The sequence below is a fragment of the Haliotis rubra genome, unplaced genomic scaffold, assembly GCF_003918875.1.
Source record: "Haliotis rubra isolate DU_JTF1 unplaced genomic scaffold, ASM391887v1 Scf4, whole genome shotgun sequence".
NCBI classification, from domain to species: Eukaryota; Metazoa; Mollusca; class Gastropoda; order Lepetellida; family Haliotidae; genus Haliotis; species Haliotis rubra.
Window position 1 is genome coordinate 4,463,611 of NW_025767079.1, and position 9,820 is coordinate 4,473,430.

The following is a 9,820-nucleotide window of genomic DNA, read 5'->3' on the forward strand; positions in this document are numbered from 1 at the left end:
TAGTTTATTATAACTATTGAAGGTTGAAATGAACCTGCACGTTCTTGGCTGGCAACATAGTTAGACCTTTGTGTCCACTGCCTTTCTGATGAACATTTACACTTATCTGATTACTCAAGATAAGACAAAGTGATATATGACATTGAAACTAAAGGTAGAAGGCCAACACACATAAATTCAGGAGCAAATTAGAAATAAATAATTTAACAGGCTGTATATTTTATATCCCCCTTATCCTGACATCGGCGATAAATATCACTTCACACTACGCTGAGTGCAACACTGCAGAGAATGTTAGGAATTTGATTTGAGTTTTAAAAATGTCCGTTCTCATGCAGACACAAATCATAAATCAAATATATGCAAACACATAACAGCTTTGCTGAAATATGACCTTGCCTGGGTGTCAGCGGGCTTCGTTAAAGGGAGACCACTCTCGTCTTATCTCATATAAAGCGGAAAAAGCGTAACAGCTGTTTTGATCCGGACCGAACCTGACACATCAATAAGGAAGTCGCCAAGGACGTATGTGACGTCCTTTGTTTTTTACCACGACCAGGCATTGTATAATTGCGTAGATGTAACAGAGACAGTGATTGGTGATAAGGTTTTTTCCTGAAAGTGTAAGCCACTATTTTCGTAACATTCACTTAATTTAGAAAGATTTGAGAAACTATGTACTTGAAGTGTAATTAATGAACTATTTGATATTTAATATGCAATTGAATTGAGGCAGTTGGGGTTTGCGTCGCTTTTAGCAATATTCCACCACTTTTCATTCGATACTCTACCCCAATACCCACCACCACCCCGCTGTCTTCCCCGACATAAGACTTAAAATGTATTCTTACACACAAACCGCACACGTCATACACACCACCCCGCGTCACAAACCACAGAAACGTTCATATTCCACACTGCATACATCACCTCCTCCCTCAACATACCACCGTCACGGTTTACATACCGCCCCCACTCTTCACATACCACCGTCACGTTTCACATACCGTCCCCACCCTTTACATACCACCCTCACGTTTCACATACCACCCCACCCTTCACATAACACCCCAACATTTCACATACCAACTCCCAACGTTTCAGATACACCCCAACCCTTTACATAAACCCCCATGCTTCACATAACACCCCCACCCTTCACGTACAACCCCCCCACCCTTTACATACCACCCACCAATGCTTCACATCCACTACCCACCCTTCACATGCCATCCCCACATATCCATACCACCCCACACTTAACATACTACCCCCACCCTTCACATAACACCCCAAAATTTCACATACCAACTCCCAACGCTTCATATACACCCCCACCCTTCGCATAAACCCCCATGCTTCACATACCACCCCACCCTTCACATGCAACCCCCACCCTTCACATACCACCCACCAATGCTTCACATCCCACCACACCCTTCACATGCCATCCCCACATTTCCCATACCACCACACACTTCACACACTACCCCTACACTTCACATACCACGCCAACGCTTCACATACCACCCCCACCCTTAACATAAAACCCAGCGCTTGACATACCACCTCATCCTTCACATACCACCCCACCTTTCACATACCACCCCACACTTCACATACCACCCCACCCTTCATATAGCACCCACCCTTCACATACCACCCCCACCCTCAAATAGCACCCCCACCCTTCATATACTATTCCCACGCTTCACATACCTCCCCGACCCTTCACATACCAACTCCACCCATTCATTATCGCCCTGGTCCACCACCACCCCAACACCACACACAGCCCAAAAAACTCCACATGGTACTCTTCACATACCATCCGCAAGTACCACCTCCGTGAAGACATACAACTCCCTCACACCGCACATCATGCACACACTTCACATGCCGCCCCCATACCGCACACACGACATGGCTTTCCTACCATCTTGTGTGCCGCAGTTTTAAATCTAATCTCAAGCATCACTCCAGCCCAAACATTTTAATTTTGCCAAGACACGGGGACACATTGTTGTGCCGGACATGATCTCGTATCTCGAGAAGATTTACCTTCGAAGTGATTTTCACAGTGTTTCGTCTTAATGCGGACGAGTTTGATTTAACCAGATCATCTAGATTAATGTGACTGTCACGCCCCTCTAATCACTGTTTGACATCCCAGTAAGGCATCTGTTACATTTCCATCCTTCTAAAGATACAAGCGCATGGTCGATGAGACGCTTGTTATGATAAAACAAGCACGTACGTTGTAAATAGCTTTGTGTATTTCCACTAACTTCCATGGGTGGTGAAGTAGCCAAGAAGTTAAAGCGTTCGCTCGTCACGCCGACAATCCGGGTTCGATTTCCTACATGGGTACAATGTGTGAAGCCCATTTCTGGTGTCCCCCGCCGTGATATTGATGGAATATTGCTAAAAGCGGCGTAAAAACATACTCACTCATTCATTAACACCAGACCCTGACACGAATACACACAGACAAGCATACAGGCTGACAGGCACACACACGTGCATGCACACAAAGACACAACCTCACATAGACACTCATACATATACATGCACACACATAGACATACAGATAAACAACACCTACACACAGACACCCATACACACAGAAACACATGCAGATGCACACACTCACCCACACAGACGCAGACACACATTGAAACTCACACATTCGCAGAGAGACAGAGGGCATACAGACAGACTCACGCACAGATACACACAAACACCCCCCTCCACAAACACAAACACTCCACAAACACAACACCCCACAAACACAAACACACAGCCCCACACACAAACACACATACACAAACACGCGCACATGCACGCACACACACAAACACACACACACACACACAAACACCTTCCGCCTGCAAATCCAGAACCTCCGCCCTTTTCACATTATCAATCTCTTCAACTCCAACCGCATCCCTTGCGTAAATTCACAAACACATCTACCCCACCCACCCGTCTCGCCACCATCAAGTCTGTCAGACACCTCATTGACATCGATACGAAATGGCCATCCCACTGCACTCTCAACTTCACTAACTGACTTTCACAGCGCTGGGTCACCAACAAAAGAACAGCCAGACACCTGACGCAAAGAACCAATTTCTCTCAATATGTACACCCTAAACGCTTCCTCTGTATTTGCCAATATGGAGGTGACACTTCACTCCTTACGAGTAAATACAACCGACAGTCACTTAAAGATCGCATTGTGAGCCGAAACAGTGCAGAAAACACTTTCTTCTTTTCACCCCCGTGACGTTATTTTAACGATAAAAGGGGCTCTTACACCGGGTCACACCCAATATAACGTTGTCTAATTTGCTTTCATATTAGCACCTTGCCCTCAGCTCAATATTCATTTCGCTATTTAGGCTTAAGAGCCATGCTTCCTCTGAACTCATGTCTCGAGTACGTGTGGGCCCTGTGCCAGCACCCGGAACCTCTAATCTACTGGCCTATATTTAACACTTGCCAGTGCAGATATATAGTTCTCTGTTTATCTTTCTACTTTATTACTTATTGAAACAGGCTTTCATGCCACGTGGGTTAGCCCGCACGTGGTTACTTACATACACTTATCTTGTTTGAAGCACACAATCACGGAACAGTGAATCACGCGATAAAAAAAAACATTTGTTTTTCAAAACATCAATTTCAAGATTATTAATATTTTTTATCACAATAATGTACCTAAATAAGCCAAAAGAACGAGATGTGATAAGGGCCCTTTTGAGCAAACTGGAATTGACACATTGTAAATTGAGGGGATACTTTCACATATTGTGTGCGTGTGTGTTTGTTGTTTTTCGCCGCACCTGTACGTAATAGTCGGGACTAGACATTCCAGTGATTGACATCATTATCATCAATCTACAAAATTGGCATCAGATGACAAGCGAAAACCAAAATCAAAATATACGATCAAGACCCTGCACTTGAACCAAGATGTTTTTAAATTTTTTGGTTTGTATTATCTACATACCGCTGTTCTCAATTTTCAGATTGGGTCAAAGATTTGCTAAAGTACAAATATAAGAGAAATTTTAGATATATTTAGAATTAACTCAAAGCCTCAACTACACCTGAGTGCTATAAAATGGCTTATATGCTAATTGACAAAAGACAAGGAAACATAATTGTCATATGTTTTCTTGAACCAACGTCAAAACGAATTAATAATTTCATTTACCTGTCAGGATTTCATGTATGACCCTGCGATTTTGAATATCATGTTGATATTACAGTTAGTCACCTGACTCACTTTTATCGTCTCGTCAGCGACCTCTCCCTCACGGGTCGGGCAACAAGTGCCCCATCGTGCATGTCAACACGTCATCACGCGTGTGACGCTCGTGGGAACGTGGCCCAAACGTTCCTGGCAGTATGCCAAAAGACAAAAGATTAAGTCCTTACCTGCTGCGGGCGTATATACTTGCCCTACGTGTCGCAACAGGCAGCAAGTACGACATTTGTGAGGAAGGTAGAGTACGATTATAAATCTGCTGAACCGAATGTCTTGCAGCACGTTAAGCTTGAAATATGAATAATAAGATATGAAATGTTTCAGGCCAGATATGTTTACGCTCGCGGGGACACGTACGTTCTGCGGTTTCGTGATTGTAGGCAGATATTCTATGCTGAATAAATGTAGAGAGTATAAATTAGGTTTCCTCATTATAAATCACTATTCGGATCGTATACATACAGTAAATGGGTACCTCGATCACTTGCAGGTATCCATATTTTATGACTTTCACATGACATAACAAAGCTTGGAGACATATTGCACTGTTTGTTAGTTTGTTGTTTTACGCTGCCCTCAGCAGTTTTTCAGCTGTGCAATGGGGCCTGTAAATAATTGAGTCCGGACCTGCCATCCCAGTGATCAATAGCATGAGCAGCGATCTATGCAATTGGGATACGATGAAATTTTTCAACCAAGTCAGCAAGCCTGACCATCCGAGTCGCCTTTTACAACAAGCGTGGGTCGTTGGAGATCGGACTCTTATCTGGATTCGCCTCCGAACCAGACACCCAACCAAACTTTCAACCTACCAGCCTGCCATTCAACCAACCAACCTACCAACCTACCAACCTTCCAGCCAACCAACCAGCCAACCTCCCCTCCCCGAAACAGATAAAGAAATAACAACAACAAAAACAAAACAAACAATAAAAAATCCCAAGCAAGACAAAAAACAACAACCCCCAAACCTTTAAAAAACCCAAACAAACAAACAAAACCCCGAAACAACAACCAAAAACATTCAAATTCAGACTCGTCATATTCAGCGGTACATTTTGTTCAATTGGCACATATAGTTTGCTCGTCGATACCGGAACCTAAGCCGTTCATTATCGCTCCATCAATAAAATTACTACGATATAAGAAAGTTGTATTCAGAATTGAACAGTTTAGGGAGACCTCAATGAACACAGATACTCAGTTATTGCATTGCCTTCTGGAGGACACAGACACCTGTGTTACACTTCCTCGATAACAAGGTCGGGTGAGCAAGTGTACACGAACCATCTGTTTATGACCATTGCAGTAATTCATACACAACTTCTCCTGATTAAACTCTCGGATTAGTTGTATTGTTATCAAGCGTCATCGCAGTGTGATTATCCTCTTATCCATATTAGTCTGGAAGCCGACAGGGGGCGATCTTATCTGTCCCCTTCTTCCCACTCCTGTTTTATCCCTTCCCGACCCCATCTTCTCCCGACCTCGCTACCTCCCTCCCAACCCAACCTCCTCTCTGTACTTTTAGTGGACCACACAAGAAGGTGTAATACCATCAGTGTAATTACGAGCTACCTGCGGTCCGGCAGAGGAGCTAGCATACTCTTACAAGCAAATAGTTCATCCATCCTCCCCCACACCTCATCACCACGCCTTTCTCTCCTCCCCCGCAACAAGCAGCACTTTTAAAACATTCTTTACATTTTTGAGGATTGCGAAGCAGTGACGCCTTTGTTATGAATAACTTGATCTCCAAACGAGGTGATTTTGTATTCAGTTAAAGCAAAACGACCACGTCATATTTTCTCACCGAACTCCTCGCGGAGTTATGTATTTTACGTGATTTCGGAAGAAAATATTAAAAGAATCAGATTATTCAGCATAAAAAACAATGGTGACTGGTACCAGTATTGTTTGTACAGATAATGACTGTTTCTTCTTTCTCAAATAGCTCTACGCGGAAAATATAATATTTTTGTATACAATTGCTGAAAATAGATGAAGCATGGTTTGCTGAAGATCAATTCTAACCCGGATCTTCACGGGTCCATCTATTTATGGACAATTCAAAGCGTAACATTTGCCGGACATTTTTACTATACCCGGTAGGTTTGAAACATTCGCAAGGTTCGTATTTTGTAACCGGCAGAATTTCTGCATTGCACAACAAAGCTTCAGATCCTGAAATTTGAGCAAGAATAGTTGCGTCGTGACATCCCGAAATAAGCAGATACTTTTAAACATTATATACAGTTATAATAAAATTCCATAGTGTTTTATTATTCAACCACCGAGTGTTTATGTGAAACATGAACAACGAATCTGAAGTTAAAACGAGATTCGGAGTTGCAGTGAGTGAGTTTTGTTTTGCGCTGCTTTTAGCAATATTCCAGCATTATCAAGTTCGGGAATAAACCATATAATGGGATTCACTCATTGTACCCATCTAGGGGATCGAACCTAGGTCTACGGCGTGACGAGCGAACAAGGCCACCCCACCGCCCCAGTGTGAGGAGTAAACGGAGAAGTCTTGTACTATTAATGTGACAAACGTCTTAAGAATATTTCAACAATCTCCGAAAAAGTTCGTTGGCAAGTCAAACTTATAGGCTGGCAGACCTGAAATACAGATGGCCTAAACACGTCACAGATGAAGCCCCTCCGGCACACACCATCGGTGTGACGTCATGACTGGGAAACAGACTGTTTATTCGAATAGATATTGTAGTGGCAGTTCAATAGCCAAAATTCTACAATGTTTGAACTTTTAGACAATTGCTGGTGACTCAGGGTGAAATGTTATAATTATATTTCCTTAATAAAAGTGACATAAAACAATACTTAGTCACTGTAACACAAAGTCAAGACCTAACGGTATATGAATTGACCGCTCGATGGCTATCTTCAAGAAGGTGTATGGTTAACCTTATTGGGCTGAGGCATTAAGTACCCTTCTTTGAATCTATGTCCAGTTTGAATAATGAAACAGTTGAAAGCAGGAATTTATCACCTCTAAGCGTGCTTCATTCTTGATGATCAATGTATCGATGCGGAATAGTGGCCATATATTCACTTCAAAAATTTTGGCTGCGATGTCTTTCTTATTTGAGCGGTCGCTCCGTGTGTATTAGGCAAGGGACATCTTTATAAGCACTGCGGAACAGAATAAATTTGAATGTATTCACCTTTTTTTATTCTGGCCACCAATGAAACAATCAAACAAATGAATGATTCGATTGTGAGTGTTTCGACTGTTATGTGGGGTACCACCGGCAGGGTAGGATACACACACCTTTTCTATTTAATAGTGATTACGAGAAACATACAAAAGTCTCATGATACAGTCAGACTTGTAGGGCGGTGGGTTAGCCTTGTGGTTAAAGCGTTGGCTCGTCACGCCGAAGACCCGGGTTCCAATCCCCACATGGGTACAATGTGTGAAGCCCATTTGTGGTGTCCCCCGCCGTGATGTTGCTGGAATATTGCTAAAAGCGGCGTAAAACCAACCTCAGTCAGTCAGAGTTGTAAATGAGCTCTACTTGTTTTCTCCCTCTCATTCAGTGACATTTTGAGAATTTGTAACTGTTTCGTCAAATACAGTTTCCAAGTGAATACTTTCCCGGCTGTTAATTTTGAAAGGCAACCTTTTTCTGATGCAACCATAATTTCAACCACATTTGAGAAAAAATCACCAAGTAGTCGCGATTTTGTCCCTAAAAGTACCAATTTGCCTCGTATTGATATGTGTCCACGCTGACCGAAACATTTATTAACCAGTTTGAATTCATACACACTAAGAATGCAAGGTCAAGTTTTAAATACGAGACCATACAGTACAAAAAAGAACAATGGCATTTTTTTGATTATCAAGTGCGCTGTATATCAAATTGCAAAGTTTAAATAGAAAATTATCCCAATAGTGTTAGGTGGCATAAAGTTACACCCTAGATAAAATATTCTAAATGGTCACAAGCCTAGCCGAAGCTTTAGCTAATCCTTGAATATTTAAAGTATCAGATAGCAGCCTAGAAGGTCGAGTCTCCGATACTTGAGTGTTTGCAGGATCTACTTTGAGGGGCTTGGACCAGGTTGAGAGGCTGGCCTGGAGTAGAGCCGAGACAACTATATGTTTACAGAAGGATTGGACAAACACCAAGCATTATTTGTCAATACTAAACCTTCCCAGAGTCTCTTGAACCTCGGGCCCCGTTGAGGCAGTTTCTTTATGCAGCCATTAGGCTTAGTAATGTCCCGACCAGCTCCAACACAGACCATCTACAATTATTGTAGGTTCCTTTAAACTGCTTTCAGGTTCGTATGGGACAGTAAACAGCGTTAAATATGTTGGTGGAGAAGAGACATCAGGGGGTGGTTCTTGGGTATTTTTCTTCTGCGGTGATCACATGGCGTCGTCTTCAAGCAAGCGTTCTGATGATTTAGTGGTTGGTTCATGTAGTATCTTACACCGAGGTTAATAGGATCATATTTGAAGCCATTATCACTGACCTCTGGGGTCGAAAGCTTTTGAACCCCCATTGAAAGTTGAATACCGGCGGAATAAGACCTCCCTCTTTAAGGCATGAACTGATTGGATTCAGTACTTGAGATTCTACTGATAGCTTTATTTCACAATCCTTTCTTGAAGCCGAGCGGAGAGGCAACCTGGTGATTACGATGACAGTGATGACCCATCTTGGACAGCATCACAGTTCTAGGAGAGATGTGTAAAAAGCTTTGTAGGGGACTGGTAGATAGTGTTAAAAAAGAAAGAAATTTCGAGCCATGACGCTGAAAGGATAGATCCATCTGAATGACAGGCGATGATTGTAAGAGAGAATTTCCAGAATGACAATGGGTTCAGAGAAACGATCTCTCGTGTTTTGGACCTGAAATGATACGTGTTTTTGTAAATACATACGAAGGCTTGGTCAGGTAGCCTAGTGGGTAAAGCGCTTGTTCGTCAAATGACCCCAGTTCGATTCCCCATATGGGTACATAAAATGAAACCCATTTCATTTCTGGTGTCCCCCTCCATGCTGCTGCTTGATATATCTTTATAGTGTATTGTTATATGTGTGTTCTTTATGTATCGGGTTGTCCACTAATAGTTTTCTTCTGCAGAGGTGCGCCTCTTAGTCATGCCAGGAACTGATATTTGTAGGTTCGAATCCCAGATTGGGTCTTATTCTGATTCGTAGTTTTCCGAGCATCACGTACATAGATCCGCATCAGTTCGGGCTTTTCACACAGATTTCACATGATATTGTTACGATACTGTTCAACAGCATTTCAACCCCCCAAACTCACTCAAGTTAACATCACTGTTCTGGTGCCGAATTTGGATGTGTTCATGATTTGTTTTATCTCTCCAGTGATCGATGTAACCAGGCTGTTTATTTTCAGGTTCCTCTCATCTGTGCATTTAAGGACATATTTTACATTTCCTGTCAAGCAACAAGACTGTTTCTTTGAATAGTATTATAAATTAAAAAAATTTAAGCATTGTGTGTTATTTGATATAACGAAATTCATGGAATTTCA

The 9,820-nt window shown here is 42.3% G+C and overlaps 1 long non-coding RNA gene across 1 annotated transcript in view; it reads right to left on the reverse strand.

Annotated features, from left to right (window-relative positions):
* Window positions 1-4,385, reverse strand: part of LOC124287239 — a 29,352-nt gene extending 24,967 nt beyond the window's left edge. Inside the window, exon 1 of the long non-coding RNA XR_006901229.1 lies at window positions 4,286-4,385. This is a non-coding gene — a long non-coding RNA (uncharacterized LOC124287239). The remainder of the gene's footprint in view (window positions 1-4,285) is intronic.
* Window positions 4,386-9,820: the final 5,435 nt, after the last annotated feature.